Source organism: Anomaloglossus baeobatrachus, unplaced genomic scaffold (assembly GCF_048569485.1).
Source record: "Anomaloglossus baeobatrachus isolate aAnoBae1 unplaced genomic scaffold, aAnoBae1.hap1 Scaffold_396, whole genome shotgun sequence".
In the NCBI taxonomy this organism is placed as follows: domain Eukaryota; kingdom Metazoa; phylum Chordata; class Amphibia; order Anura; family Aromobatidae; genus Anomaloglossus; species Anomaloglossus baeobatrachus.
Genome location: NW_027443298.1, coordinates 90,156 through 97,126, shown reverse-complemented (window position 1 = coordinate 97,126; position 6,971 = coordinate 90,156). Strand labels below are relative to the sequence as shown.

The 6,971-nt window shown below is 47.0% G+C and overlaps 1 pseudogene; it reads right to left on the bottom strand.

Moving 5' to 3' along the window:
• Positions 1-359: 359 nt before the first annotated feature.
• On the bottom strand, positions 360-566 carry LOC142276287 (U2 spliceosomal RNA; annotated as a pseudogene).
• Between the last annotated feature and the right edge of the window lie 6,405 nt (positions 567-6,971).

Sequence of the window (6,971 nt, the reverse complement as noted above, 5' to 3'; positions counted from 1 at the left end):
CATGCTTCAATGGATTCTCTCATCCCAGCCCAGTAAAACTACATATTTTACACAGTCATAAGCAGCCAAAAGGGATCTATTCTATTCAATTGCAAATGATCTAGATAAGACTGAGAATAAGATACTGCACGGGACATAGCAGAGTTGGTCAAGTTGAGTGGAGATGAGTTTGCTATTTGGCACAGCTTTTTGCATCAATAAAGCAAGTAAAAGGTGTGAAAGATAAAAAAAAGGGTGAAAGTGTGAAAAGTGAATTGGCCAAATTGAGGTGCATATAAAGTTTTTGCTTTCTTTCAATTAACTAATGGGGCTCATTTGAATCAGGTGAATTGAGTTCTGCTTTTGGAAACTGGGTTAAGAAGGGGTGCACCGGTCCTGGAGGTACTGCAATACCAGGTCAATGCGTGCAGTGGACAGAGCAAGATTTTTTCCATCTCCTTGTTCTAAAAATCCATTTAATATATGGTCCCCAGAGAGGGGACGTATCAGATATTAAACTGATAAGAACAGATTTAATTTTTTTTTTTTTCTGTTTATCAGTAGGACTTCAAAATAACAAAGGTGATCGCCTCCCGTTGCCTGGGAACCGTCCAGGCACAAGAGGGCTATGTGTCACCAGAAGGCGCACACACTTCCTCAAGGCCGGCAGACGTGCAATCCCAGGCACCTTCCAGTACCGACCAAGGTAGCGTCCTCCGAAACTACACTTGATCTTAGCCAAAAGGCCGAGAAGCTATAACCCGAATTGGTTACGGCCTTGAGTGGCACCCTGGCCTATACCGGACACATCTTAGGGAGAGGGAGACAAACCCACGCCTACAGAAGACATTTTGTCACCCAAGCCAACCCTTGAAAAGGCTGTTTTGCAGAGCAAAAACAAGAAGAATGGTGCTTTTTGCAGCCGCCGCCCACTGCAATGAATCTGAATAACTCCTCCTTTTGGACACAAGCACCTCCCCTCCCCCTTGCAGTCTTTCCAATTCATGATACAAAAAGACGGACGGACAGGACAGGACAGGACAGGCTGCCTGACTTTCCGTCACTGCCACCCTTTGCCATCCTTGCCCGTAGAAAGCCCTTTCATCATCCCCAAACCCTAATCTTTTCCCTTCCCTTCCCAGATGCGTCTCACTCCCTTTCATTAGGAAGTGAGCGCAGCCTTTTCTCCGTTCTGCACATGCGCGACGTTAAACACAAATGCGCAGGCGTGCGTTCCATTACCCTCACTGCATTCCACTCCCATACAGGAAGTGGGCGCAGCTATTACTACGGTCGCACATAAAAGAACCCACGGCCACCACTGCACATAGCTGACTCCACCACAGGACACCCACTTCTACACCAACGCAGGTAAGACAGGATCGGCACCTCTATGCTCCCGTTACAATCAGGCTCAGTCACCATGTGATAACGCTCTCAACTCTTTAGTTGCAGGCTCCCCTTGCTTCACCTCCACTGGCTGTGCTGCCATTTCCTCTCCCACCTGGAAGGTATACTTTATTCCACTATTTTCCTGTTTCTCTCTTCCCCCTTTTCCCATAACCTACTTTTATCTGCATTTGTGGGGTATCTATATGCTATTTACATCATAGTTTTATTCATTAATATGGAAGGGAAGAGTGCCCATGAGAGTGTTGAACTGCGGAGAGCAAGAGATTAAGCTGCTCCGATTTGCCACCATTGATAAGCTGTTCTCAGTAGATACACATGCTATCCAAACAGCAGCATCCACCATTGCTTCAGCCCACCCATTCAGTGACAGCTCACCAAGTCAGCCAGAGGAGTGGTGTAAGGAATTACACGTAGGCACTGACTCCACACCTTCACATCACAAGAAGGGGGTCTACAGGCTAGTGCAAGAATACGAGCAAGTCTTCAGCAAACATCCGCTAGACTTTTGAAGAATAAAAGGGGTCAAACACTACATCCCCACAAGTGCACACCCACCCATCAAAGAGAGATATAAGCCAAAACTACCTGCACATTACCAGTGTACCAAGGACATGTTGAGCAACATGAAGGAGGCTGGGGTTATCCGTGACAGTTGTAGCCTCTGGGCAGCTCCGTTGGTCCTGTTAAAGAAGAAGGACAGCACCACTCCCCTGTATTGAGGAATAGCTAGCTGCATTGAGAACTGCAAATTATTTTTCTACCCTTGATCTCACTAGTCGCTATTGGCAAGTGTCCGTTGCTGAGGCAGACCGGGAGAAGACCGCCTTTGCCACCCCGATGGGTCTCTGCGAGTTCAAAAGCATGCCCTTCGAGCTGTGCAATTTGCCAGGAACCTTCCAGAGGCTGATGGAATGCTGCTTGGGACACCGAAACTTTGAAACGGTACTGCTATACCTTTATGATGTTATTGTTTATTCTAAAGCAAACAAGATTTTAGGGTGTATAAAAAGGGAGATTAGATCCGGTGATCCCAACGTATTGTTACCCCTCTATAAATCACTTGTAAGGCCACATCTGGAATATGGGGTAAAGTCCTGAGCAGGTTGATAACCATTGGTTTGAGCATGGTAGGGTGTAGTGCGCATCTTCCTGCATCGGTAAAAGCTGCAGAAGTCCTTGAAGATTTCCGCTTCAAAGGCTGTGCCTTGATCTGTGAGGACTCTCTCTGAGTAGCCATGAGGTCTGCATAAGTGTGCTTGGAAGACCTTCGCTGCAGTATGGGCCATTAGATCTTTGACTTGTACCACAACCATAAATCTCGAGTAGTTGTCTACCATCGTAAGTGCATACGTGAGCTCGCCTCGATATTCTGCAACAAAACTCCCTTTTTCGATTTCAGTTTCAGCAAACACTCCTCTTCCTGTAGAAAATATTTATCATTACCTAAGACAGTCATTCTAATGCATGACAATATTAAGGCAATTTAGTTAAAACTTGTTTTAACTCACCTTTAAGGGGATTGATGTATTTCATGGTCAATCCAGGTTTGTCAGTGATGGCACTGACATAATGTATGGCGTCTTTTTCGGGCGTTATCCTTTGCCTTTTCATTGTGAAAATCCAGTTGCCTATATCAAAGCAAATTCTACTACTTGTAAAGTATGCAGAAAATGAAATGTAGAACATATAACATCAACTGCTTAGGAACGCATCATAGGTTAGTACTTAAAAGGATATTGTCATGTTCTAGTCATAATGCAAGCTGGACATTTTTCATGTTACCCTGTAATCGCCGGCCTGTTCTAATGCTCACAAGCCAAGATATAGGCTCAGCTGCTAAGGCTTCCCTCTGCCTTCTGAATGAAACTTGAATATGTCTGGGTCACTGTGTATATAGCAGGTGCTCAGAAAAAATAAGAGTCAATTCAATAGAAATAGCTCTGGCACACTATAGTGATCAATAACGTAAGAAAAGAACTCTTGGAATGCTGAAAATTCTTTATTTGTGCAAAAGGATAATTCATCCAACGTTTCGACCTTGTTTTTAGGTCTTTATCAAGGATAAAGTTATCTAAGATCATAAAGGGTTACAAAACCATATAAACACGTAATTAGTACATAGTACAACATAACAGTACAATATATTGCTACTTGAGAGTACAATGGGTCAAATGACCATGATGCACATACAAAAAATTTTTCCAAAGCCATAGTGAAAACATTTGTACTGAGGAAAGAAAATTTCCACATGACCTATCTGGAGAAACATTCTGGATCAAACAACCAAAAATAGTCAAGCAGGTAAATACACACCTATATGGATAACAGGATGATATGTGTTCAATTGTATAGCGTCATTGCCATTAAGGTACAAATGGAAAACTTGCAATCCTATATAGTGAAGGAAATGAACACATATCATATCAAAGAACACAGGAACATGGGTGTGAGAAAAACCTCAATGTTTATACTTTGTTCTTTATAATGGTGTGAACATGTATATGTCTCAGTACCTTATGCACTTGAGAATTCTAGTGAGTAGATCATGAAAGCCTATTTCAGAACTGGAATCGGTAAATAATTGTAGGTGGAATCTAAATGAAAAGATGGTACAAGTGTTATCATGACACGTGGGCTATAACACAATGAGGGGCACTGCAGCCAGAAACTTGAGATGCTGCCCCCTGACTGCTGGCCCCTATGCATGTTTAAATAGAGGTCTCCCCCTAGAAAGACACTGACCTGCCGCCCCCGCCTCCTGTGGTGTGACTGGCCTAAGCCCCGCCTCCTGGATACATATCACCGTGCTGCCCAGCTTCCAGCCTCTCGGCTGCAGGACCCGGACCTGTTTGGGCAGCCGGACACAGGGACCCGCTCCTGGAGGCGGTAAGAGAGCTATCAGCAGGGAGGTAAGCGTTTCAGCTCACAGCACTGTTAGCTGTGAGCGGCTCCCTCTATGCTGAGGCACAAGCGATGTGTGACCGGTGAGCGCGGCGTTCTAAGGGAACTACCCGCCCGCTGGTCCGCTTGTGCTCGCCATTATTTAACAACCTCACCCCCCCCCCTCCCCCCACCCCCCCCCCCTCCTCCCACCCCCCCCCTCCTCCCCTAAAATCAGCATGGAGGAAAGCGTTCTGCTCACGGCGCTGTTTGCTATGAGCGGCTCCCTCCCTGCTGAGGCTCAAGCTACGTGCGCCGGCGAGCGGCGTTCTGAGGGAACTACCCGCCCGCCGGTCAGCTTGAGCCGCCATTAAGTTTGAAAAAGAGCGCTTCGCGCTCTTTGTCATTGGCCCCGCCCACCCGCCGCCCAGCAACCGCCGACCAGACACCGTCGCCAGTGCCGAGGAGGAGCTGGGTAGGGCTGTGTGCGCTCTGCACGGCACCTAAAAGGTGTGCCTCAGAGCGCAGCTGAAAAGCTCCGTTCTGAGGCGCATGGTGCCGGTAGAGAACGTGCGCTCAGCCTGCAGCTCCTGCCATAGACAGAGCAGGAGCTGCCGGCAAAGCGCACGGAAGTGACATGTCACTTCTTAGAACACAGCGATTCGGGCAACAGCTGAATCGCTGCGTTCTACTATGCAACGTGCGTACGGCCTCTACACAGTCTCCATAGACTGTGCAGGGGACGCAGGACGCATGAATTAGGCACACAGCCTAATTGAAGTGCAGACTCAGTGCAGTCCCTGTCACAGCGCAGGTTGGAGGCACGGTAGGGGAGAATCTAGTATGCAGGCACTAACCTGCAAGAGTCAAATCACCCCATCCCACACGCACTGAACTTCCCCTCCCCTCCGTTTGTATGCCCCGGGAATGCCAAGGGGGCTAGCCTGGGAATGAACCAGGGACCATGTGGGTCTCCCAGTGAGCGGGCGGGTTAAGGGATTCTGTTAGGACTTCAATGTTCAAATTGAGGGGGGCTGGTAGTGAACAGGGGCAAGAAGCAACAGTCAGCAGGTGGCGTGTTTTCCCTCCTGCTGATACCACACCTACACCAAGCCCCCTCCCAGGCCAAAACACACTCCATTTGACATTATGACAATGGTGACTGTTAACAGCCCCGCCCCGTTGTCACACAGGGGATTTCAGCATGTTATGGCGGCGGTGGGTGCGGTGCCGACTATCGCGTTGTACGGTCATGTGCAGGGGTCACGGTAGCAAGCTTTGGCATGGGTAGCCACCATGTCCGGAGTCTGTCATCTTAACCCTTGGATAGGTGTGAGCGTCGTCGTAGCAGGCGTTACGTGGGTAGATCTAGATCCAGTCGTCTTGTCATTTCCTGAATCACCAGGTGAGTACCCTGATGGGGAATGCGGGGTGGGATAAGTCCCCCTAGGGAGGATAACGTGACGTCACAGGTAACAGGCGTCCCGCCCAGCTCTACATGTTGTCACTAAGTTATTTATAACAATGTTATTGGTGCTGAGGGAATCGCCCTCCCCCGTTTCTGTTAAAAGCTGTGATGGTATCTAGCATTCCTACCCCTTGTAGACAGCATTCCACAATCTACCTGCTCTAACTGTAAAGAAGCCTTCCCTATTTCGGAGGATTAAGTTTGGTGGCAGTTTATTTATATTGACCACACGGGTATTTATACAAATTATTATTATTTATTATGCGCCATATAATTCATGGCGCTTTGCATGCGAAAGGGGTTTTTACATAATAGGTACCAGTATAATAATCATAAACCGTACAAGGCACAGACTGGTACAGGGGGAGAGAGGACCCTGCCCTCGAGGGCTCACAGTCTACAGGGGATGGGTGAGGAGACAGTAGATGAGGGCAGAGCTGATTGTGCGGCGCTGTATCGGACTGAGGGTTACGGCAGCTTGTAGGCCTGTCGGAAGAGGTACAAATGAGATATCCTCTGAGACGTCTTTCAAAAATTAAACATATCTTAATTTTTCAACCTTAGTTTAATACAGGCGGCCTCCATTCCTTGTAATAATCTTGTTGCCACCGGTTAACTGACCCTTCAAGTGATTTATTGATTAGTGACAATATTATGGGATCACGGGATCTAACCCCCCTGTTTTACCCCTAATGTCATGCTGTAATTGAAAGAAGGGATCTATATTGGTCACAGTTAGTTTTATCGAAATGTGAGAAGTATATCTCTGTACATTTGCATGGTTTGATTGTTTTTCTAAAACTGCTTCTTTTTTGTAGTGAAGTAATTTTCATCCTTTTTTACTAGATTTTCCCTCTTTGGTTAATTACGTATGTTTTAATTGGTTTTCCTTACCGTAAGAACTGAAAATAAACAAGTGAGATGGGAAAACCGGCAATGTTAGCTATTCGCAGAATAATTATGCCCGCTAATATTTTCTGGACAATTACTTCCACATACATATTCTAAAAGGTATAAATTCACTTTTAGTTTTTGTGTGCGTTGCATGGATTGGGGACGCTGCCCCATCGGGGCTTACGGTCTGGATTCCCTATCTGTATGTTTATGGGGGTGTGGGAGGAGGCTAGAGTGCCCGGAGTAGACCCACGCAGTCACGGGGAGAACGTACAGGCTCCTTGCGGATGGTGTCCTTGGCGGGATTTGGGCCCAGGACCCCAGGGCTGCAGCTAGC